Source organism: Cebus imitator, unplaced genomic scaffold, assembly GCF_001604975.1.
Source record: "Cebus imitator isolate Cc_AM_T3 unplaced genomic scaffold, Cebus_imitator-1.0 Scaffold216, whole genome shotgun sequence".
Classification (NCBI taxonomy): domain Eukaryota; kingdom Metazoa; phylum Chordata; class Mammalia; order Primates; family Cebidae; genus Cebus; species Cebus imitator.
The window spans coordinates 1,830,654-1,855,982 of NW_016107531.1; the positions used below are offsets into that span (position 1 = coordinate 1,830,654).

Here is a 25,329-nt window from a genome sequence, read left to right on the forward strand (position 1 = left end):
GAGTAGCTGGGATTACAGGCACGTGCCACCATGACCAGCTAATTTTTTGTATTTTTAGTAGAGACGGGGTTCCACCATGTTGACCGGGATGGTCTCGATCTCTTGACCTCGTGATCCACCCGCCTCGGCCTCCCAAAGTGCTGGGATTACAGGCTTGAGCCACCGCGCCCGGCGCATTTTATATTCTTTACTGGTTCACATATCCCATCATCCTGACTCTACTTTCTATCAATCTGTTCCCTTTTCTTTGCCCAGCATTTGGGTTTCTCAGCTCAACCAACATTAATTCCATTACTTCCTTTCTTGAGGAACAAAAGGCATCACGCCAGGATGGTCAGTGTTGGTATTAAGGACTCCCCTCAAGTTAACCCTGATCCTTCTCACTAGTCCTCAGTTGTGGCTTTCAGCACCAGGGTCAGTGGCAACCAGGTCTGTACCTTTGTCCTACACTCCAAGGGCTGAGTTGAGGGTCTAACAACGCACACACTGTACCACAGATCAGTTTCCCACTGGATCTCTGATGAAAGGATCTTCACCTGGTTCCGTAAGCTGTGCGCAGTCAGGCACTTAGGCTTACCAGAGGGACAGACTTCCACTTTTATCAATTTAGGATACCACCCCTCATATCCCCACCAGCAGTCTGAGCAGATCCCAAGTACTCTAACTCTTAGACCCCACCCATAAGTTCCAGAAATTCTATAACAGGCTTTTCTCTGCTATCTAAGCATGGGATATAGAGTGGACCAGGGATGCACCCCCATGCCAAGTCACAGATACCTACCCACACATCACATTAGTCTAATTTGAATGGTTTAATCATCTTCCCAGACTCCAACTGTTCCCATCAGCTGCCTTTCCTAGGACCTGGACACACTGAGGCTGCAGATCCATCCTGAACCTTACAATGTTAGATGGGGGAGGGCACAACTCTCCGGCTTCAGGGGACAGAGATTTCAGTCCAAAGGACCAGCAACAAAAGGCATGAGGGAGTTGCTTGAGAAGGTTGCTGGGAGGCAGTAAAGGGTGTAGAGACTGTCTGCGGCAAGGGGCCTCTTCCAGAGTCTTCTGCACACGGCAACAAAGGTAACTGACGCATGACCTCTCATGGGAGACTGGCTCTGACACTAGTGTAAACAAATGTTGACGGGTAGCGGGGGGGCACAGAGGGCTTAGCTCCAGGAGACAGGGCAATAATTCCCTAATGAATTACTAGAGAGAAAATGGGAAAACTGAAGGCCTGCAGGGAAAGAAGTGGAGGCTGATGCCCCTACCACCAGTTTCCACACCATCAATCTTCCTGTCTTTTTTCCTTGCTGCCTACTCCTCCTCTTGCTTCTTCCCTGACTCTTCCCACTTCCACCCCTCAAACTGACGTTCCCCAGTATTTCAGCCGGGACTCTCATCCACTACCACACAGCCTTCCTGAGTGATCCCATCCTCTCCTACAATACAACATTCTTGGCCAGCTACCCAAGAATGACCCAAGTATCTCTCCCCAGCCCAGGGTGCATCGGAAACATCTGGGAAAACTCTTAAACATAAGACTACCAGCTTCCCTCCCCGCAAACACCACAGACGACTCTGTTCTAGAGTGTGAGAAGCACTGTTCCAGCCCAGATATCTCTCTCGGCTGCAGATTAGCAGGCCAGTCGCCAAGAGGGCAGGTCTACCAAGCGATCCCACAGCCATTTCAAACTCAAAATGGCCCAAACTAGTATTCCTTTCATGTTCCATAGCTCAATGACTGGTCCTACCATCTCATGGCATCAAGTGAGAAACTCTGACATTGCCCTTCCTTCGATCTACCAGGAGAAGAAGCCTCTACATCAGTTTCTTTTGAACCTGCTTTTTCCTCCCCATCCACCTAGCCAGGACCCAACAGACCACTCCTAAATTCCTGTAATAACCCTCACTCAACTCCCAGTCTCTAGACTCCTTTCACACCATCATCCTCCACAATGCCACCAGGACTGTAAGTGACTATCTTTCTCTCCTCTTATAACTTGAACGATTCTCCACTGACCACAAGACAACACCCACACTCCTAAGCACTGCCTGCAAGTCCCTCTGCAAACTGACCCCAAACCACCTCTCTAACCTCCTCTCCTGCAGCTCCTCCTCCCTCCATCCTCCACTACAAACCTCACACTCCAGCAACATCACACTGCCCACCATCCCTGAAGCACATCATACTCTCTCTTAGGCTTCTGTACCTCTGTACAATCTACTTCCTCTGACTGTATTCCGCTTCACCTGGAAAAGTGAAAATCCTTAAGAGCCTGTGAGTGTTATTCGGTCCCATGAGCTTCCATTTCCACTACTATACTTCCCATGACACTGCATTACCATTGTGTATTTACTTCTATCTGTCAAGTCTTAGGGCTCCTGAGGGCAGGGTCTGCAGTGTCTAGCCCTATTACATGCTTAGTAAATGTTTACTTAATGATTGAAAAGCATTAATGAGATCCAAGTATTCTTCCACACCTTCAAGAAGCAAAGGAAGAAACCAGTCTTTAAAGCAATAAAAATAAGGCCAACTGCTATCTTGGAAATCACAGGTAATGTTTCAGTAATAGACGCTTTTGATGACAGCTGGGAAGTTATGAAAAATGAGTCAGCAGCTACATAATTTGTCCATTATTTCTGGCACAGTCCAAGGAAAGAAAGCCATGACCAGAACATGAACACTGCTCTCTCTCTTGCTCTCAGTGCTTTAGCCATGCTGGCTCCCCAGTACATCTGGGGTTTACCAGGCCCTTTCCCCAGCTAGGATGATGGCAGATGCAACTGTCACCTCTCCACCTGGTTAGCTTCAGTTCATCTTTCAGGTGTCAGCTTAAAGGCCCCTTCTCCTAGTAAGCTGTCTCTGACTCCCCTAGCAGGGAAGCCATTCAATGTATGGTCTCTTAGCACCTTATACTCCTCTTTTGTAGACATCAGTGCTATAATTATGATTTTTTTTTTTTAGAGACAGGGTCTTACTGTGTTTCCCAGGCTGGTCTCAATATGTTGCCCAAGCTAGACTCAACTCTTAGACTCCAAGCAATCTTCCTGCCTTAGCCTTCTGAGTAGCTGGGACTACAGGTGTACAACAATGTGCACTGTGATTACTTTTTTTTTTCCTGAGATGGAGTCTCACTCTGTCTCCCAGGCTGGAGTGCAGTGGTGTCATCTCAGCTCACTGCAACCTCTGCCTCCCAGGTTCCAGCAATTCTCCTGCCTCAGCCTCCCAAGTAGCTGAGATTAAAGGCACGTGCTATCACACCCAGCTAATTTTTTGTATTTTTTGTATTTTTTTTTTTTTTTTTTTGAGATGGAGTCTCACTCCTATCACCAGGCTGGAGTAGTGCAGTGGCCTGATCCTGGCTCAGTGAAACTTCCGTTTTCTGGTTTCAAGCAATTCTTCTGCTTCAGTCTCCCGAGTAGCTGGGATTACAGGCATGCACCACCATGCCTGGCTAATTTTTTTGGATTTTTAGTAGACACAGGGTTTCACCATGTTTGCCAGGATGGTCTCCACTCTTGAACTTGCGACCCACCCGCCTCAGCCTCCCAAAGTGGTGGGATTACAGGCGTGAGCCACTGCACCCGGCCTAATTTTTTGTATTTTTAGTAGAGATGGGGTTTCACCATGTTGGCCAGCCTGGTCTTGAACTCCTGACCTCAAGTGATCCACCTGCCTCAGCCTCCCAAAGTGCTGGGATTACAGGCGTGAGCCACTGCACCCAGCCCCTATAATTACTTTTTTATGTACTTGTTATTGTTTTTATATTTATTTAACCTTGCTACTAGACAGTAAGCTAAAGGACAGCAAGAACCAGATTTGTCTTTTTCTACCACGGTGGCCTCACACTCGGCATAGCACTGGCACTCAGTAGTCCCTGGACAAGAACTGGATGGATGGATGGATGGATGGCCAGATGGGCTGGTAGGCAAGTAGTTATGGAGGACAGGGAAGAATGAGGAATAAGGTTACCTTCAATTATTGGTACAATCCTTGATAATCATCCAGCTCTCTTTGTTCTGTCTTAAGCTTCATAACACAGTCTCACATATTAAAACTGAGGCTTTCCTACCGAAAAAGGATGCATGCACACCAGAGATATTCCTGTTTACTTGGAAAGTGGGAGTCTCAAAGCAAATGGACACATTTGGCATTCTGACTTCACATTCATTGATCTTTCTATATACCAGGCTGCTTCTCTGTTCCGCAAGTACTACTGGCAATATTGATAAAACTAGGTTCCAAGAATCTCTCAGTCCTTAAGAAGCCCCCTGAGATCATGATGGTGTTAACAGATCACAAGAGGCACTGTCTTTTCTTAGCTAGCCACCAACACTGAACTAGATATTGGAGCTGTGTGCTAAGTCTAGTTTGGGCCTTGTTCCCATACAGCCACATTGCAGATTCAACAAAGGCCCCTGAAGCAGTCACTTTCATCTGAGATAAATGCTTCACCATGGGCATGGTTTATTACCAGCAGTACATGAACTGCAAGCAGCTGTTGAGAAACTGCCATATGCATATAGATGTGTTTCAGTTCATGGTCTTTGTCAGGTGGGGAATCAGGACACCTGAGTAGGAAACTCTAGCAAAGTCTCCATCTACATCTGGAAAGTGGAAAGAGTGGATTCAATGAATGGTAACCACCAGGACAGGTGGACACTATATGTGATAAGCACAAAGGCCATAGTGGTGCTCATTGCCAAGGTGTCTCATAACAGATTGGCCAGAGATATAGTAAAGAAATAAACTAACTGAAACAACAACAATTATCTTCTGAAAACAGCAAAGGATGTTTTGAAAAGACTTCTAATCTTATCAAAAAAGCTTGTCGGAGCAGTGGCTCACTCCCGTAATCCCAGCACTTTGGGAGGCTGAGGCGGCAGGCAGATCATGAGGTCAGGATATCAAGACCATCCCGGCCATGGTGAAACCACATCTCTACTAAAATACAAAAAAATTAGCCGGGTGTGGTGGCGTGCACCTGTAGTTCCAGCTACTCAGGAGGATGAGACAGGGGAATCGCTTGAATCCGGGAGACAGGTTGCAGTGAGCCGAGATCATGCCACTGCACTGCAGCCCGGCAAAAGAGCAAGACTCTGTCTCAAAAAAAAATAATAATAAATAAATAAAAAGCTTGTCAGCCAGGTGGAGTGGCACTTGAGAACTACTTGGGAGGCTGAGGGAGGAGGAATACTTGAGGCTATGAGTTGAAGACTGCGGTGTGCTATAATCACACCTGTGAACAGCCACTGCACTCCATCCCAGGTGACTCAGCAAGATTGCCTCTCTTAAAAAAAAAAAAAAAAAAAAGAGCTTCTCAACAACACAAATTTTAACCCTAGTTACAAACTAATCATCACGGGTACCAATAATCACTATGGTTTAACCATTTACAGGAAAATTCAGTATTTTCTGACCCGTAGAATGAAACAAGACCTTAAATCCATCATTCCAAATTTAACTCAACTCCTCAAATTCAATTATCAGGAAACTGAAATATCTAAAACCAAGAAAAACTGTTTTAAGTACCTTTTTCCAATGAAGCCCTGTTGCCTTATCTCACCTGACTTCTACGATGAGTATGTCAGAAACCACACCCTGAGGCAGCAGGAGGTGAGAAGAGGCCCCTGAGGCATTAGGACCCTCAGCTTCTCTCATAGCTGCATCTTGGGCAATGTATCTAACCTCTCTGAGCTTCCATTTTCTTCTATGCATATCAAAACCTGCCCTACCTACCTGCAGAATCAATATAAGTTTGGAATAAAAGATGTGAAGAGAACTTTTTAAGTGTTGTAAAGTATTGAGATACTGTATAATGGATAGAACTTCAAATCTAACAAACTTCTCATTTTATAGATTCAAATCAGTCACTGGGCACCCACTATTGGCTCCATTTGTTCATCCAATAAACATTTATGGAGCATCTACTACAGGCCAGATGCTAGGCTAGGCACTGAGGACCTGTTGGTGGGCAAAACAGCCACAGCCCATGACTTGATGGGACTGCACTGCACAAGGGGAGAGAGACATATCCAGCAGTCACCCTAGAAAGCATATTCTTACAGCTCAAAGGCCATGCTAATTATTTGGTCATTTTTCTAACAGAAATTAGAAGCCACTGGAGGATTTTAAGCAAAGGAATGACATACTCAGACCATTCTAGCTGCCTCGTACCAGCCCAGGGGTAGGCTCTAAATATGCAAGAACAAATGTGGACTCTTACTCTGTGAAGTCTAGAGAAAGCTCATGAGAAGTCATTGGTGGGCACAATTGTACTGTATGCTACGGCAGGGCACACAGTGAGAGTTGTAGGAGCTGAGCAGGAGAACAATCTATAAATGCTAGTGGACTGAAAGTGTTAGAGATATGGTGAAACAGCTGCAGAGAGGGCTAATCCTCTCTGTAATTCCACATAACGAACTTTATTGCCACAGAAAGACACAGCAAACTGTCTTGAATCTATTAACTTGTTTTCCATAAATATTTAATTATTCAGAAATATGCCAAAAGCACAAACTTCCCTTGCCCTAGTTATCAGGCTTATACAAGAGTGGGTGATAATTATTGTATCCAATAAACAGGGACTTAAATACATTCCTTATTCTTCCTTTCATCTCAGATGATTTTAAAAGAAACCTATGACTGTCAAAGCCAAACATTTAAATTTTCTTCTGATTACTCAAAAATTGACCTGACCTTAATACCATAAAACAGAAATATTTAAATCCTGATGAGAGAAAGTATCATGTTGCATTATTAGCTCATATTAAAGACCCATCATTTACATGGAATAACAGAATGATTAAACAGAAAGAACTTGAGAAGCGAGCCCCCAGTTCCTAAATGGGCCTGAGACAGAGGCCCTGCCCCGAGAATGGCTCCGTCCTCTTCCTCACCAGTTCCCTATGTGGGAGTTGGGACTTGCATCTGCAATCCCAACGCAGGAAGAGTTCTGCCTACCACCCTGGATGTGTTTGCCAGCCCCCCATCACCAAGTACATGTGTGTTTTAACACAGTGCTTATGCAATAACTCACATAACTTCCATAGGTAATATATTAATACCTTGAGAAAGGCATCCTAAAAATCTTATGACCCTGGGTGAAAACAGGACACTATTCTAGCTCCCATGTCCTGGGTGCTCACAATGTGCAAGTTCTCTGCTAAGCCCTATTCTGTAGCGTCTCCCTGAAACCCTGTACAAACCACACTAAGGTATGTACTACCTCACCTCTTGTATTGATGAGGAAACAGGTATAGTCATTTGCTCAAAGCCACATGGCTTGTGATGAAGTCAGGACACAAACCCACATCTGTCTGTGTCCCAACTCCAGAGTCTGTCTTTTAAGCACTGTCCTATCTGCCTCTCTGATGCTCAGTAGATAAATCTCCTGCAAAGAAGAACACCACAGATTTGAAAGCTCTACAGAAAAACCAAGGAATACTTTGCTGTTCTGGGTCTTCAGGTCTCTGCGTCCCTCAGTAAGCAAAGGTGAGACAAGTACAACTCATGCCTCTCTTTGGGGGAAAAGTCATCAAATTGATCAGTGCAGGCACTCAGACAAAGAAAAGGTGCTCATAATGATGATGGGTGAAACCCACCTTTCAGAAGAGCTCATGCAGAAAGTGGGGAGGAAACACTTATAGACAAGTCCATGGCCCTGGTGCCAACAGGGCTAGTGAGGAAGGTCCTGAGGACTCCTTGAACACTTTATGACTTCAGAGTTGATTTCTCAGACACCTTGACCATCACCTTCACCTTCAATGCCTAACTTTCACCATGACTACTACACTATCACTAGGACCCAGAGGAAACAGCTCAAGAGGTACTTCTTGGTTCTCCCACAGCACCATGTATAAATACAACAGTGAGCACTCTGTAAGCATTAACTTCCTGGCAGGCACTGTGCTAAACACTGCACTGCATTATTTCACTGAAATCTTCAACAGCCCTATGTTAGGTAATACTGCTATCCCCACTTTACCAAATCAGTAAACCAAGACTCAGAGCTGGGAAGACACCTGCCCATGGTCACACAGGTTGTCTGTGACAGAGTAGGATTTGAACCCGGGTCTGCCTGGCTCTGAGTCTGAATCTGCTCAGCTACTTCACAAGAAGTTCTCTGTTATAGCCAATCACCTTCAGTCACCTTCTGTTTGTGGGTGACTTCTCCACTGACTGTGAGGTCCCAAAGGGCAGAGACAAAGCTTCATCTGCACGTGTCCAGCATCAAGCACAAGGCTTAGCCCAAAGCAAGAGCCCAGCAAGGCAGGTTAATGAATGCCCACCTGAAGAAAATCAAGTGTATTCTCTGTTAAGAAAGGAGGCCCAGAAACACTCCTCACAGAAGCCAATCCAACCAACTCTTCCCCTCAGTTAACATCTATGGGCCAGGCCGGGTGCAGTGGCTCATGCCTATAATCACAGCACTTTGGGAGGCCGAGGCGGGTAGATCACAAGGTCAGGAGATTGAGACCATCCTGGTCAACATGGTGAAACCCCGTCTCTACTAAAAATACAAAAATTAGCTGGGCATGGTGGCGCATGCCTGTAGTCCCAGCTACTCGGGAGGCTGCGGCAGAATTGCTTGAACCCAGGAGGCGGAGGTTGCGGTGAGCCAAGATAGAGCCATTGTACTCCAGCCTAGGTAACAAGAGCGAAACTCTGTCTCAAAAAAAAAAAAAAAAAATCTATGGGCCACCTACTTGGCTCCTTTGGCTTGCTCCTCCACACCGTAGCCCAAGGGAAGGGAGAGCAGTCATACTTCTGCAGAAAGGAGAGGTGAGTTTCAGCAAGCATAAGCGGCTCATTTCAGACTTGTCCATTTTTCTGCTTCCTCATCTTGACTTTCAGCATCTGCAACAAATATTTTTCTTCCCCATCCCTAAGACTTTTTAGGACACCAGCCATGCCCAAAGCCTACATCTAGCGTACAGCACAGCACGTGCCTGTCTCAGAGCCAGCACTCAAATACTGGGGGAGTGAAGAAGTAGAGTCCAGAGAATAAGTTTCACCAGAGACATGATGACGTATAAATAAAAATCTGACACCATTTCGTAGCATGGTTTGTCTCAGCACACGTCCATCACACTGTTCAAAAAGAGTCTACCCTGTGCCAAGCCCTGGAGATCCAGCAGCAAAGAAAGCAGGAGACTTTCCTTGTACAGAGTAGCGATACAGGCAAAAAGTCACATATGCAATAACATGACGGGTGCTCTGATCCAGGTACACACAGAACAAAAGTCAAGGGAGTAAAAATAGGAGAGTGCCTGGAAAAATTAAGTCGGTTTCACAAAGGAGGGAAAATTTGAGCTGAGGAGGCAATTCCCAAATCACCCCAGAGAGAAGTCATTGTTCCCTGCCTCTGTGACCTCACACACTGCTCACCTCCCACCACTTGGCCCACTATACTGTTCAGTAATCCATGACTTGTGTGCCAATCTCCATACAGAGCATGTGAGCACCTCAAAGGCAAGGACTTTAGGCATTCTCCATGGATCCCCCTTAAATGTCCAGTAAATATCTACTCACAAAAAATAGAGTCTATTTCAGATCATTAATAACATAGCAGCTCAACCTTCTTAAGCACTTACTATGACCTGCTATTGCTATATGTACTTTGCATTGCATGATCTCACTTCCTCTGCACAAAAATCCCTGAAGACAGATCCTATTACCATTATCTATTTTACAGATATGGAAACTAAGATGCAGACAGATTAGGTACATTGTTCCAAGTCACACAGCCAGTAAGTGACAGAGCTGGACTTTGAATCACAACCTGAATGGAAAATCAGTTCTCAGTTACCAGTAAACAAATTCCTTTTCCTTTCTCTTTCTGTTCTCTGCCTTGCATCCAACACATGGATTGCCCTTTAATCTACTGTTCACTGGGACCAAGGCCACATTTTTTCCTAGAGGAGGACAAAGGATGTCTCTTGTTAGTCTTCTAAATAATGACTGCTAACCAATACTGAGTAAACATCATTGGTGAGTGAAGACTGGAAGTACAAAATTGTGCTTCTATCAGTCAAAAACATTTATTAAGAAGGAACTGTGGCCGGACATGATGGCTCTTGCCTGTAATCCCAGCACTTTGGGAGACCAAGGCGGGCGGATCACAAGGTCTGATCAAGAGATCAAGACCATCCTGGCCAACATGGTGAAATCCCATCTCTACTAAAATACAAAAATTAGCTGGGCGTGGTGGCGCAGGCCTGTAGTCCCAGCTACTTCAGGAGACTGAGGCAGGAGAATTGCTTGAACCCAAGAAGCAGGGGCTACAGTGAGCCAAGATCGTACCACTGCACTCCAGCCTGGAGACAGAGCAAGACGCTGCCAAAAAAAAAAAAGGAACTGTACATACCAACTGACATATTTTCCAATGTTAGAACAATTTCCAAAGTAAATCAAGTGAATACATAAAGCAGCAATGAGTATGTGCAGAATGCTATTCTTTGTGTAAGAGAAAGAATATATAATAAACAAGAAACTGGTAACAGTGGTTGCCTCTAGGGAAAAGGACTAGGAACTATCAACTTGAGGCAAGAAACACACTGACTTTATAATCTATTCCCCTACTTTCCTTAAAAAAATCCATGTGTGACTTTTTTACTTCCTCAAAATATAAAACGAAAACTATATTTGCTGGATGTGGTGGCTCATGCCTGTAATCCGAGCACTCTGGGAGGATCACTTGAGCCCAAGAGTTGGAGACCAGCCTGGGCAATATAGTGAGACTCCCATCTCTACAAAAAAAAATAAAAATAAAAATTAGCCAGATGTTGTGGCACAGTACTTGGGAGGTTAAGGTGGGAGGATCATTTGAGCCTGGGAGGTCAAGGTTGCAGTGAGCCATGATTGCGCTACCGCACTCCAGTCTGGGTGACAGAGAGAGACCCTGTCTCTTAAAAAAAAAAAAAAGGTTTTAAACTATATTTAAAGAAACCATTTATTACTGGGCCTTTCCCAAATGCTTACATACATACGATTGCGACCATGAAGAATTATGTATGTTTATGAACAAAAACTCAATGAACTTAATGTGTGATGAAATGGAACCATGCAACAACTTTTGTCTTTTATGTTGAGGTTCACTAATTTTACTAATGTTACAATATTTTTGTGCAATAAATAAAATGCATGTTAAAGGTATAGATACCATATGCATAAAAGCAGCAGGTACGACTTGCCACACCTTCTTTCTAGTTAAAGTCCTTCATCTGTTCTTTCAACAAGCATGCAGTGAGCACCTACTGCATGCCAGGCAAGGTGCTAGACAGATATTTTTAAGAGAAGAACTGAACAACAGGTCATTAGTTTCCTCCCTCCTGCCTCTGAAGAAAATATGACAGCATGCTAACCAGTAGACTAGAGCTAGAAGGACTCTTGATGATCACATAGTCTAACACCCTCCTCACTCAGCTAAGAAAACCAAGGTCTGGAGAGAGGAAGGGATTTGTTCAAGGTTATATAAGAAGTAGAGGCCTCAGAGTTCCCTGTCCTGCTCTCCTTGCATGTTACATGCTTTTCTGAGTGGCTTGTGTTGAAAGATGGGCAGGCAGTGAGAGACAGAACAGGACCCTAACAATGAGGGCCAAGTGGATCAGGTGCCTTACCCCCTCCTGTCTCATTTATTCTTCATAACCACCTCACAAGATGGGCATGGTTATCCTTGCTTTACAAATAAAGAAACCAAAGCTCTGTGAAGCTAAGAAAGTAGTGCTGGTTCACTCAGCAGGAGGTGACAGCCTGCAGTTTCAAACAGACCTGACTGACTTCCAAGTCAGAGCTCTTACCCTTCATACTGAAAAGGAAAATCAATTTCAAGAGGTGGGTCACATCAGAGAGCCTCAGATGCAGTATTTTTCATTAATGAAGTCTTTCTCTCAACCCTAAATGTTGCCAATTCCCTCATTATTCAACGCATGTTCTAGCTCTTCTTTGCCTCCAAGTTTGGGCTTTCCTTCTAACCCAAAGAGCATGATGGTCACTCAGAGAGCAGCAGTCTCTGAGAGCCATTAACACTGTTTCTGCCAAGACAGAGTGGGAGAACTCTCACCTGCTGCTTCTAGATCCTCTGGTACCTGCCACACAAGCACAGGCCCCAGTAAGGACCTAATCCCCTCAATGCCACTGGGTCACCACTGTACCAACCAGTGGTAATGAGGGAGGCCAGCACCATGGTATCTGGCCCCCAAAAGTCCCACACCTTCTACGGTGGGGGGGGGGGGAAAAAAAACAGTTAGTAGAGAAACCTCCACCTACCTTCTCTTCTGTCTATGCAACAAAGGCAGGAGGCATTATAGTTTGGACTGGTCAACTGCCAGTGAGCAGAAGCACTGGGCTTTGAAAGGTCACATATATGGGTACAGAGCGCTCTTCCGAAATTCAGAAACAGCCCGGTCCTCCTGCTTTCTCCCTACTCCAGTCGAGTCCTGGCATTACCTTCTTTTGGGAGTCTTCGAGTTTTTTGTGTGTGTTTTGAGATGGAGGAGTCTCACTCTACTGCCCGGGGTGGAGTGCAGTGGCATGATCTCGGCTCACTGAAACCCCTCCCTCCCAGGTTCAAGCAATTCTCCTGACTCAGCTTCCTGAGCAGCTGAGATTACAGGCATGTACCATCACACCCGGCTAATTTCTGTATTTTTTAGTAGAGACGGGGTTTCACCATGTTGGCCAGGCTGGTCTCAGACTCCTGACCTCAAATGATCCACCCACCTCGGCCTCCCAGAGTGCTGGGATTACAAGCGTGAGCCAACGCAACCAGCCTTCTTGGAATGTGGTGAAATTGGGGTCTGTACTTGGATGCGGGGAGAGGGACTTCCACAGCCGCAGGCCTGAGCCGTATGCTCCAGCTCAGAGTCCTCAACAGGGTTGGGGTCTAAAGGTCAACAAACAAATGTTCTGCTTCTGCTTCCACTTGCCACTGCCACGTTGCAGCAGCTCCCTCAGAGGCCTCACAGGAAGAAGCAGTCACGATCCACGACACAGCTGAGTCTTTTGGGAACTCCCAAGAAAACCTCATCCCAAACTGCGAAAAGAAAGTGGTCCCGTCTCACCTCTTGACAAACCCTCTCTTCTTTAGACTCTCCAGTCCCTGAATCCAACCTGCCCGTCGGCAAAAGAAAGGGGAAACTCAAAACTTTACCCAGCGATTTGCTCAGTAGGCACTGTTTCATCCTATCCTCACCAGGCTCCTGGGAGGCACACAGGCAGGTACCAAGATGCTCATTTTGCAAAGGAGGAAACAGAGTGAAAAACTCTCCCAGGTGGCATAGTCAAAAGCTTCTGAATTCTCATCCCTGCTCTCCCCACTTACCAGGCTGCCATTTCAGTCTTTTTGAGACGCACTGCTGAGACCTACAGCAGCTTCTGATACCAGGAGCCAGCAAGCCAGGACCCCTCCAAGCCTCACAACACCCCTCAAGCACAAACATTTTTCAACAGCCTATCACCAATGACAGCCAGGCCCCTGCCCCCTCCCCGCATCCAGGCATGTCCCTTCAACAGCAACAGGAAAGCCCCTGAGGTGCGAAAAACAGCGCGCCCCACTTAGGGAGCGGCGTGGCATAGGGGAGGCAGCCTCCCTGTAACCAGCGCAGCTGAGCTCCAAGCCCAAGTCAGCAGAAGCACAGGCAGGCCCGAACAGCCCTTCCAGCGACAGCCGCGGATGCCCCCAGAATCTGCAGGGAGCCCAAAGCCCTCGCTCCCACCCAAGCCCCACTGGGCAGCGGAGAGGGCGGCCTTCCCTTCTCCGGCGACCACCCACCCTCGCCCGCTCCTCACCAGGGGCCCTGCTTCCGCCCCGCAGCCGCCTGAGTCCCGCCCCCCGCCGCTGCAGGTCCCCAGGCCCCGCCCCCCGCACCTGTGCTTTCCACGGGCCGCGCGCGCCGGCCGCACCCCGCAGCCCCGCCCACGGCAGCCCCGCCGGCCCCGCCCCCCCGCACCTTGCAGCCGCGGTGCCCCGCCCAACCGCCTCCCCGGCCCCGCCCCCCGTGCCCCGCGTCTCTTCCCCCGCAGTCCTTCACGCTCCCGAGGACCGGCGAGCCCCCGGCCCCGGACTCCAGAACCCACGGACCCGGGCCAGGACCCGGGCCAGGCCCCGGCGCCGGGCACACGCAGGCACGGCCCCGCCCCGCCTCCGGCACCGAGGCCCCTCCCCGGGTCCGGCGGCCCTCGGGGTTCCGCCCCCCGCACCTGCGGCTCCCTCAGGCCCGGCCTCAGGGCCGGGCCGGACCCGCCCCGTCCCGCCCCGCCCCGCCGGCCGCGCCTCTCACCGACTCTCTACCCGCCGCCGCAGTCCCGGCCGGTCACCTTGACGCGGGCCGCAGTGGCTGCCGCCGCTTCCTCATGGCCCTGGGAACAGCCCACCGGCTGCGGCGCCTTCGCTCAGAGGCCGGGGCCGCGCCGAGCCGGGCTGGGGCCGGGCCGGGCGCAGCTGGAGCGCGGGCAGACGCGGGAGCGGAGCCGGTGCCCAGCCGCAGTAGGAACCGTCCGCTCCGGGGCCTGAGCGGCGGGCTGCTCAGCCAATCGGCGCGCGGCGCCAGAACAGCCCCCCAATCAGCTCGTCGCAGGGGCGGAGACACGCAAATCGGCCGTCTGGTCTTGCCAGTGCGCAGCCGCTGCATCTGCGGTCCTCCGCGGCCTCTGCCTCCGCGCTTGTCGACAGACGCCCTCTCCTCCCGCAGGGATGCTGCGCTGCCAGCACACCCGGCCCGCCGCCCGCCACGCCCATCCCCTGCCTAGAAATTGCCGCGCATCTCATTCTCCACACGGCCGTCCAGGCCTCACTCAATTTCCCCCCTAAATCCGTACCTGGGATTTATCGTTTTCAACAAAAATGATTTTGTAAGCGAGACATCGCCTTAGTGCCCATTCTTCACAGCTGGGAGGTAGGCGCAGCGCCCAAAACGTCACAGCCAGAAGAAACCTCAGAAATCCTGGGGTATCACCCATTTTACAGCTGCGCAAAGTTAGGCCCAACGAGGTAAGGGACTTGTCCAAGACCACACAGGTGCAAAGTTGGGGAATGTGCCCAAATCCTGTCTCCCTGCTCCCAGATCCTTGACTCTGTGCCAGGTACGGTGAGGTGAGCACAGAGGTGGTCATTTGGCCAAAGTCGCAGGGATAATAAATTGCAAAGGCAATTAAAGCCAGGTCTGTGAAGCTCCGGAAGTTTAGAACCACAGCAAAACTCTGTTCTGCCTCCCACGGGTAGGAGGTATTATTCCCTGCCCTACACCAAAAGATTCTTGGACCTGTAGACAAATAGAACGTCATTTTTACCATCTTCAAAGTAATTTTGCAGTGACATGAATGAGTATGGAAAGATTGGTTACTATGCTCCCCAAAGCTTACGAAAGGGAAAAAATGAAACAAGAAAAGAAATAGAGTAGTAGAAGTTAAACAACCTGTGTCTTAAGAGACCTCTCGGGGAAGTTTCTGCTATTTTGTATTAAGAAACCAGTCATCCTCAAAGAAGGTACTTAATTATTTTGCATAAAAAGAACAAGAGCCTGGTGAAGTGACTCATGCCTGTAATCCCAGCACTTTGGGAAGCCAAAGTGGGAGGATTGCTTGAGTTCAGGAGTGTGAGACCAGCCTGAATAATGTGGCGAGACCCTGTCTCTACTAACAATACAAAACTTAGTGGGGCATGGCAGCGCAGCCTGTAGTCCCAGCTCAGGAGAGTGAGGTGGGAGCATCACTTGAGCCCGGGATATCAAGGCTGCAGTGAGCCTCAAGTGATGGTGCCACTGCACTCCAGCCTGGACAACAGAGGGAGACCCTGTCTCAGAGAGAGAGAGAGAGAGAGAGAGAGAGAGAGAGAGAGAGAGAGAACAAGAGACAATATAGTGCAATGGTTCTGCCCTGGCTCTGCTACCAGCAAGCTGTGTGCATGCATGCATGTGAGCAAGTTACTTAGCATCTCGGCGTGCCTCTATTTCTTTATTGAAAGATGAGTATGATAAAAGTAGCAGCCTCTTTAGACAGGCTGTTGGGAGGAATTAATGAGATAATACATAGAAGAGGGCCTGGTCCCTAACAGGAGCTCAATAAACATTGGCTACTATTATATTTACCTATGTGACTTAGGGCAAGCACAGAAGGAATTTAGCACAGTGTGTGCAATGTATGCTTGCTAAATGGTATCTATAATTTTATTACGCCTATGCATACTTTCTAAGCTTTCTTCAGTGAACACAGATTCTTTTGTGATATATTGTTATTGTAAACCCAATTTTAAATTGAGAAAAGGTAATTTAATTTTCATTCTTGTTGCTTCCAGAAGGATGTATTCATTCTTTCTACAAATATCTAATGGTTCTCTGCTATGTGCCAAGTGCTACTATAAATGCTGAGAAAACAGCAGTGAATAAAAGAGACAAAAATCCTTGTCCTCGTGGAGTTAACATTCTAGTAGGCTAAGACAGCTGTTAAAATCAGTATGTACAGTAGTAGGGTAGATAGAGAAAAGTGCTATGAGAGAAAAATGAAGCAGGGACGAAGGGACTTCAACTTTAAAGAAGACAGAAAGCTTAGATGGTGATAAATGAGAAATAATAAGTTTCTTAAAGCAATAAAACCAAGTTTGGGCCGGGCGCGGTGGCTCAAGCCTGTAATCCCAGCACTTTGGGAGGCAGAGGCAGGTGGATCACGAGGTCAAGAGATCGAGACCATCCTGGTCAACATGGTGAAACCCCGTCTCTACTAAAAATACAAAAAATTAGCTGGNGCTGAGGCGGGTGGATCACGAGGTCAAGAGATCAAGACCATCCTGGTCAACATGGTGAAACCCCATCTCTACTAAAAATACAAAAAATGAGCTGGGCATGGTGGTAGGTGCCTGTAATCCCAGCTACTCAGGAGGCTGAGGCAGGAGAATTGCCTGAACCCAGGAGGCGGAGGTTGCGGTGAGCCGAGATCGCGCCATTGCACTCTAGCCTGGGTAACATGAGGGAAACTCTGTCTCAAAAAAAAACAAAAAAAAAAAAAACCAAGTTTGGTCTCAGAGAGAGAGAGAGAGAAGGATCTGAATAGACATGTTTCCAAAGAAGATACACAGTGGTCAATAAGTACATGAAAAAGCACTCAATATCATTAGCCATTGGGGAAATGCAAATCAAAACCACTTCACACCATTAGGATGGCTACAACGAATAAGATAGACAATAACAAACGTTGATGAGAAGGTGGAGCGAATGGAACCCTTGGCCATGTCTGGCCAAATTATACTCTTTAAGTGGGTTAATTATAACTCAATAAAGCTATTTTTTAAAGTTATTGTTGGCCAGGGGCAGTGGCTAACACCTGTAATTCCAGCACTTTGGGAAGCCAAGGCGGGCAGATCACCTGAGGTCAGGAGTTCCAGACCAGCCTGGCCAACATGGCAAAACCCTGTCTATACTAAAAATACAAAAATTAGCCAGGTACAGTGGCATGCACCTGTAGTCCCAGCTACTTGGAAGGCTGAGACAGGAGAATCACTTGAACCCGGGAGGTGGAGGCTACAGTAAGCTGAGATCACGCCACTGTACTCCAGCCTGAGCAACAGAGCAAGACTCCATCTCAATAAATAAATAAATAAATAAAATTTATTGTAAAGTCTGATCAATCTCTCATTCCCATGCTTAAATATGTGTAACAGGATGTGGAGAGGATCTTAGCTGTGTCCACTAGAGTTCATTATAAAGTGTGATGTGCTGGAGTAATGAGCACATTCTTAGTATCTAGTATGTTTGAGTTACTCTCAATGAGGGAAAAGAATTTTTGAGCCAGAGGAAAAAAGGAGGATTGGAGAAATCACCATGGGTCAATCCTCAACCCAGCTGTCTTCACACGGACTTCCACTTCATGGAGAGCCAAACTTTGGGATGGTTCAAGGAGTTGTTCTCATTAGAGATGCTGACCAAAAGGAACGTGTGGCAGACAAACTCTAGGGTGCCCCCCATAATCCCCACCTCATGAAGTCCCTGCCCTTGTGTGGGCAGGACCTGACATGCTCCTAGCCAATAGAATGAAGCAAAGGTTTTAGGATGCATATGATTGCATTAAACTGTAACCCATCTTGCTAGGAGACTCTCTGGCTGGCCTTGAAGATCTAAGCTGTCATGGTGTGAGCTGCCCTGAAGAGGGGTCCATGCAGCAAGGAACTAAGGGCAGCCTCCAGCCAACAACCAGCAAGAAAGCCCTCAGCCCAGTAGCCTGAAAGGAACAGAATGCTGCCAACAATCACATTAACTCAGAAGCAGATCCTTCACCTGTCGAACCTCAGATGCGACTGAAGGCACAGCCAACACCTTGATTATAGCCTGTGAGACTCTGAAAAAGAGTACCTAGCTAAGCTGTCCCTAGTCACTCTCAATGAGGGAAAGGAATAGAAACCTATAGAAACATTGAGATAATAAATGTGTGGGTGTTGTTTTGGTTTTGGTTTTTTTTTTTAGACACAGTCTCACTCTGTCACCCAGGCTGGAGTTCAGTGTCACGATCTCGGCTCACTGCAACCTCCACCTCCTGGGTTCAAGCGATTCCCCTGCTTCAGCCTCCCGAGTAGCTGGGATTACAGGCTCACACCACCAGGCCCAGCTAATTTTTGTATTTTTAAAAATACAAAAATTTCACCATATTTGCCAGGATGGTCTCGATCTCTTGATCTTGTGATCCGCCCACCTTGGCCCTCAAGTGCTGAGATTACAGGCATAAGCCACCATGCCTTGCCACATGCGTGTTATTTTAAGCTGCCACATTTGTGATAAAATTGTTACACAGCAAAAGATAACTAATTCAGGGCATAACCCACTCTTTTCTGTTGCCTAAGAGGTAGCCCCTGTGCAGAGGCCATCCACACCCAGGTGTTATAAGGATTCTGGAATAAAGTATCCTCCAGAACCTGGCGGTTAGTATCTCTGGGGAAATCAGAAGGCAGAAAATAGGGTGCAGGAAAGAGCACTGTCATTAGGGACACAGGTGCTTTTCCTGTGCACACAGGTACAATGGTGAGGTGCCACCAAGGGGTTTCAGGGAAAACAGCCATCAATATGGGCAGCAGGAAGGAGGTAGAAGAATAGGGACTGAAAGTGAAATTTTGAATTTAGTTCTAGGAACAATCTTGGCTTTTCTGCTTCCCATCTATGTGGCCTTGGACAAGTGTCCAAAACTCTTTATGCCTCAGTTTGCTCATTTCTAAGAAGATAATATCCAGAGTACCTATCTTACAGGGTGCTCCTAAGGAAAAGTGAGTTAATCCCGTAGTGACCATGAGAATGCACCTGAGAGACTTCCAACTGTAGGGAGCTTATTTGACCAAGGGCCCAACTTCTGCACTCTGTAATCCATCAAAGCATTGGCACCAAAGCCATGTTACCCATGGGCTGCACCCAGCAACCAACCATGGCAGGAATACCAAGGCAGGCCTGTCCCTGGGTGACAATGGGAGTCCTCTGGTGATAATCTTTGGCTCAAGGACAGCCTGACAGCCTTGCTGACCCTTTGTTGGACTGCATGGTAGTATGGGATACTTCCACACATTCCCTTACCTCTCTCCTTCACTTGAGGTCAGACTTGATTCACAGTCTGATGGCTCTCTCAACCTGTCCCAGCTCCCTGCCCATTTCCCCTGATAAAATCCTTGCATGTTTAATTCTGTTGTCACACCTGCTCCTTAGTGAACCTGGACAGACACAAGAAGTACCAGGAATAGGCACCGAAAATAGGTGGTGAGTTGTGGATTTGGGATGGTTCACCCACTGCCCAGTAGGTAAGAGAATACCCTCCTGCTGGAGCACAGATAGTCTCTGGAACAAGGTGGTGGCTTACTTGCTAATTATTTCACTGATGGCAACTTGGGAAAATATCCCCATGGAGGAGAATGCTATGGTGGGCACGTTTTTTCCAGAGTCTGAAAAATTTGGGGAGAACATTGTGGACAAAGACAGAGGAAGTTAGTTGACTGGCTGTGTTGCAGAAGGATAAGGAGAGACTGAGAGCTGTTAAGGAGCAGTTAATGGCTAAGCCTGAGAACCAGAGAGCTTTGGTGGTAGCTTATAAAGAGGCTCCTATTATCTCTGGTGGTGAAGGACAGACACAGTTGAGTCGCAGACTGAAGAGCTAAGCTACACTCCAGAGCCCCAGAGATGTTTGAATACTCAGGCAAGGAAAGTATATTATGTAAAGGTCAGGATCTCCTGCTGGGGTTAACCAAGGATTCTGAAACATAGGATAAGAACATCTGGATGGATATCCCTGAGGATGTTGACTCCATGACATGTACCCCAGGCCTCTCTGGGCTTCCCAAGTTGGCCTGCTTGTCCTGAGTTAGCACTGGAGCTACTGCTGTGCTGGAAAATGCTACAGAGGCCTTCTGCACAGGCAACTCATGCCCGTTTGGTTGCTGCCCCTGCTTCCACTCCCAGCTACCAGGCTGGAAACTAGGATTAAATCCCAAAGTAACCTGGCTGGGGATGCACTGGACCAAACAAGGGAGAACAGAGATGCTATCCATAAATTGCAAAAATTAACCAGTTTATACCGGCTCAAGCCAAGGGAGTACCCCTGGGATTGGATTTGGCAGGTATTTGATCAGGGAAGCTGGAATGTAAGATTTGATAAGCAAGAAATCATTAACTTAGGGACACTTTCTCAGGACAAGGTATTGATTGATTGATTGACCGACTGACTGACTGATTTGAGACAGAGTCTTGCTCTGTTGCCTAGGCTGGAGTGCAGTGGTGCAATCTCGGCTCACTGCACCCTCCACCTCCCAAGTTCAAGAAGTTCTCTTCAGATAGTCCAAGTCTTGTAGGACTAAAAAAAAAGAAAACAAAAGAAGTTCTCCTGCCTCAGCCTCTCAAGCAGCTGGGACTACAGGTGCATGCCTCCACACCCAGCTAATTTTTTTTTTTTTAATTAGAGATGGGGTTTCACCATGTTGGCCAGGCTGGTCTCAAACTCCTGACTCAAGTGATCCGCCCACCTCAACCTCCCAAAGTGCTGGGATTATAGGCATGAGCCACCACGCCCAGTCAGAACAAGGGATTTAATACCCCAGTAAGGAACGCAGCTACTGGGGTGTCTCTCAGAAGCCTGGCAAAAACAATGGCCAATCCTCAGTGAAGTGGAAATTCTCTACCATCTTCCTCTACCCTGGCAGATGGCAGAAGTGGGCATGCTGAAACAGACATATGGTTGATCCTCGTTATTCATGGATTCCAGTTCCATATTTGTGAATTAGCCTGCTTGCTACACTTTATTTGTATCCCAGAATGAATACTCACAGCACTTTTGTGGTCATTCATGGACATGCACAGAGCAGCAAAAAATTTGCATCGGTCAATATATATGTTCCCAGCTGAGGTCAAACAACACTCTGCCTTCTTGTTTCAACTCTTGTACTATAAATAAATGTCCTTTTTCCATCTATTTAGTGCTACATTTTTTATATTTTTGTTTTTCTGGGTGATTTCACTGATTAAAGTGGCCCCAGGTATAGCGCTGAACTGCTATCTGGTGTTCCTGAGCACGAGCTGGCTGTGGCAGGACCTTACTGAGAACATATATGACTTAGATAAAGCTTCATTCAGCCATAAGTTATAGTGCTGTTGGATGTGAGGTTTATGTGTGTGTGTGTGTGTGTGTGTGTGTGTGGATGGGTGTGTGTGTGTGTTTGTTTTGTTTGTTTTTGTTTTCTTGGTTTCTTCTGAGATGGAGTCTTGCTCTGTCACCCAGGCTGGAGTGCAGTGGTGTGATCTCGGCTCACTGCAGCCTCTACCTCCTGGGTCCCAGTGATTCTCCTGTCTCAGCCTCCCAGGTAGCTGGGATTACATGTGCACGCCACCATGCCCAGCTAATTTTTGTATTTTTCATAGAGACGGGGTTTCACCACGTTGGCCAGGCTGGTCACAAACTCCTGACCTCAGGTGATCCACCCACATCAGTCTCCCAAAGTGCTAGGATTACAGACATGAGCCACCACACCCAGGTGAGTTCAAGGTTAACAAATTAACAATGTATATTAACAAAGTGTCTCTAAACAGTAACACACAAAATAAGATTATATGTTGATTTTATTTTTTTTGAGACAGAGTCTCACTCTGTCACCCAAGCTGGAGTGCAGTGGTGAAATCTTGGCTCACTGCAACCTCCACCTCCCAGGTTCAAGCAATTCTCCTGCCTCAGCCTACCGAGTAGCTGGGATTACAGGTGTGCACCACCACAGCCAGCTAATTTTTGTATTTTTAGTAAAGATAGGGTTTCACCATATTGGCCAGGCTGGTCTTGAACTCCTGACCAAATGTGATCTGCCCGCCTTGGCCTCCCAAAGTGCTGGGATTACAGGAGTGGGCCACTGCACCAGGCAAGATTATATATTGATTGGTTGATGAAAATGTTGTGACCAGAGGCTCAGAGGAACCTAACACTGTATTTCCCCTAGGAGCAGTGTTTCAGTATTTGCTTATTTAGTGTTCACAGAGACTTTATAGGGCAAAACCACCACAAATAGTAAGAAACAAGTGTATTTCTCATTGGGAGAATCTATGTAGTAACCCTCTGGCAAGGAATGCTGGGAAGTGTAGTTCCCAAGCTTCCAGATCTAGCAATCCAAGGGAGAACAGAAAAGGAGGAAAATGGCACTGAGTGTTGACAATCTAATACAGTATATTAAACCATTAAGTGCCTTAAACAAGTTTTAATGGTTGTTTTAAGTTTGCAATACATATCTTCAATTAATCAGACTATCTCCAAATAATATACTATGTCACAGGCAGCATAAGGAACTTATTACCCTGAGGAAACATATAATAAATGAAGGAAGCAGCTCTTGTTGCTGAAGGGGCAAAAGAAAGAGGCCAGATTATCACAGCCTGGAAGTTCAGAAAAGAAGCCCAAGGAAACTGGGACTCAGGCCTTTGACGACGGGGCCACTGCCTGGCTGGTGCGGGTACCTCTGAGGAGAAATGATGAGTCTTGGGAGTCCAAAAAGAAGTGGGAAGCTGGAAACAACTGCTGCTGCCATACAGTAGGTCCATCTTCTGGTGATACTGGCAGAAATAACAAGCAAACAGGAGAGAAGCTTCTTATTCCCTTTTCCAACATTCACTCTCTCTCTAGTATCCGCTGTTGACAGATCCTAACAAAAGGCCAGCTGGCAAAGAAGAGAAGCAGATTTTAGAGTCCCACCAGCATCGTGAAACAGGTATAGAACATGGGTTTTGTGATGAAGAGTCAACAGCTTAATACCTGGCACAGTCCACGCCTTTGGCTACTCTGTACCCACCATTTTTGAATGTCAACACGAGAGCAACTTTATGTCTGTATCAAACAAGATGCAATTATTTTGACGGAAAACAAAGACATTTTCATCCTCTTTCCAAAGTAAAAGGGGAAAAAAAAATCCCAACTGTCATAATATCCATCTCTGAGGAAAAGTCATGGTATTAATAAATATTTCTGGCCAGGCATGGTGGTTCACACCTGTAGTCCCAGTACTTTGGGAGGCTGAGGCAGGCAGATCACCTGAGATCGGGAGTTTGAGACTAGCCTAACCCACATGAAGAAACCCTGTTTCTACTAAAAATACAAAATTAGCTGGAGTGGTGGTGCATGCCTGTAATCCCAGCTACTCAAGAGGCTGAGACAGGAGAATCAAGTAAAACCAGGAGGCAGAGTTTGTGGTAAGCCAAGATCATACCATTGCACTCCAGCCTAGGCAACAAGAGCAAAACTCTGTCTCAAAAAATACATTAAAAAGTAAGTATTTCTGAGCAATAATAATCACTCCTCTTAGATAGTCCCAGTCAAGCTGAACATCCTGTAATCTAAAGAATTGTAGAGCTAATCACTTACATCAAAACCTTATTGTTATATCCTTACTATTTAAAAAATAACCAGGCCAGGCGCAGTGGCTCACACCTGTAATCCCAGCACTTTGGAAGGCCAAGGCCAGCAGATCACTTGATGTCAGGAGTTCAACACTAGCCTGGCCAACATGGTGAAGCCTTGTCTCTACTAAAAATACAAAAATCAGCCAGGTGTGGTGGCACATGCCTGTAATCCCAACTACTTAGGAGGCTGAGGCAGAGAATTGCTTGAACCTGGGAGGCAGAGGCTGCAGTGAACCAAGATCGCACCACTGTACTCCAGCCTGGGTGACAGAATGAGTGAGACTCCATCTCAAAAAAAAAAAAAAAGAATAACATGATTTTTAATAAGGTACTCTATAAGTATATGGATGGAGGTTCTGGAAGAATCATTATGAGAAAGGAAAGAAAACCTACATTTATTGGAATGATCTTTTTCTTTTTCAAGATGAAGTTTTGCTCTTATCGCCCAGGCTGGAATGCAATGGCACGATCTCAGCTAACTGCAAGCTCCTCCGCCTCATGGGTTCAAGCGATTCTCCTGCCTCAGCCTCCAAAGTAGTTGGGATTACAGGAATGCACCACCATGCCCAGCTAATTTTTGTATTATTAGTAGAGATGGGGTTTTACCATGTTGGCCAGGCTGGTCTCAAAACTCCTGACCTCAGGTGATCCACCCACCCCTTGGCCTCCCAAAGTGTTAGGATTACAGGTGTGAGCCACTGCACCTGGCCTAGAATGCTCTTTGCTAGTGAGGACAAGTCATTGTTTCTTCCATAATGGAAGGAGTCTAATGCAATCAACATAACATCAGGTAGCAACAAATTCTGCCTGGGGAATAGTGCCATATTGTCAGGGTAAGTCCTCAGCAGTGGCTATAGCCAGTTCAGCTTAGGTGAAGTACGTCCATGTGGTTGAGCCCATGCACAGCTTCCATCCCTGCCATCATGCCCACTTTTCCATGGGTCTGTTGATCTTGTTTTATCTTGTATGCTTGACACCAGTACACATGATTTATCAATGTAGTCAACCAATGTGACATTCTATGGGATATCAAGACAATCAAGATCCTGTGGACTAGATTACAAAAGACGGCAAGAGAATCGAGAAAGCCCTGAGGCAAGAGCAAAAAGGTATATAGTTGACTATGTTAGGTTAAAGCAAATTACTTCTGGTGGTCCCTGAAATTTTGCATAAAGAAAAAAAATTTTTTCTAAATCAGTATCTGCATACCGAGGACTATGCTGATTTGTTCCAATAAAGAGTCCATATCTGGGATAGTAGCTGCAATTGAAGTAACCATCTTGTGATACTACAACATAATAAGAAATATATATCTGGGGCCGGGCGCGGTGGCTCAAGCCTGTAATCCCAGCACTTTGGGAGGCCGAGGCGGGTGGATCACGAGGTCAAGAGATCGAGACCATCCTGGTCAACATGGTGAAACCCCGTCTCTACTAA

The 25,329-nt window shown here is 46.8% G+C and overlaps 1 protein-coding gene across 11 annotated transcripts in view; it reads right to left on the reverse strand.

Annotated features, from left to right (window-relative positions):
• The window catches only part of RALGPS1 (Ral GEF with PH domain and SH3 binding motif 1), a 379,879-nt gene that overhangs the window by 312,138 nt on the left and 42,412 nt on the right, over positions 1–25,329 (reverse strand). For 6 of the 11 annotated variants that reach the window (XM_037745926.1, XM_037745923.1, XM_037745925.1 and 3 more), the window contains exon 1: positions 14,287–14,517. The exons of 1 other annotated variant lie outside the window; for it this stretch is intronic. The gene's annotated coding sequence lies outside the window, so the exon portion shown is untranslated. Of the gene's footprint in view, positions 1–13,068; positions 13,099–13,795; positions 13,856–14,286; positions 14,518–25,329 lie in introns of those variants that run through there. 4 more of the 11 variants (XM_037745924.1, XM_017549113.2, XM_037745919.1 and 1 more) reach the window with 4 other exon arrangements.